Raw genomic sequence first — 430 nt, 5'->3', positions numbered from 1 at the left:
CCCCATGCCGGCAGGGTAGAGACGCCCGGCCGCCAGTAAAGATCCCCAACAATATTGTCAGGATATGATTGACAGCTGGCTCCGCCTCTCTAGAGCCAGAACCAGCTGTGCCCGCCCCCTCCCTGTGCCTCCAATGAGCACTGGAGGAACTGAGAGGGGAATCCCTGTGGGGAGCGGTGACTGGCAGCCCTGTGCAGGGAGAAGATCATATACCCGAGCGATCAGCGGTATGTGATCGCTCAGTTCTCGATCATTGTCACCGCTTCAGCTGCCGCAGCCGAGATACCGCCAGCAGGATGTAAACGATGGGGAGCGATAGCCAGTCTGCTATTGGCTATTTGAAGCTGCAGTAGTCGATAGCAGTCTGCCTATTGCTCCCAGCCAGTGCCCGGCGTTTACATTCACCTGCCGGGTGCAAAATCTAGCCGGC

The 430-nt window shown here is 58.1% G+C and overlaps 1 protein-coding gene across 1 annotated transcript in view; it reads right to left on the bottom strand.

The window, feature by feature from the left end:
* Positions 1 to 430, bottom strand: part of RBM34 (RNA binding motif protein 34) — a 19,361-nt gene that overhangs the window by 5,336 nt on the left and 13,595 nt on the right. The window lies entirely within an intron of this gene.

Source organism: Nanorana parkeri, unplaced genomic scaffold, assembly GCF_000935625.1.
Source record: "Nanorana parkeri isolate BGI_ZX_2015 unplaced genomic scaffold, ASM93562v1 scaffold2903, whole genome shotgun sequence".
Classification (NCBI taxonomy): Eukaryota; Metazoa; Chordata; class Amphibia; order Anura; family Dicroglossidae; genus Nanorana; species Nanorana parkeri.
This window is presented reverse-complemented; position numbering and strand designations above follow the sequence as displayed.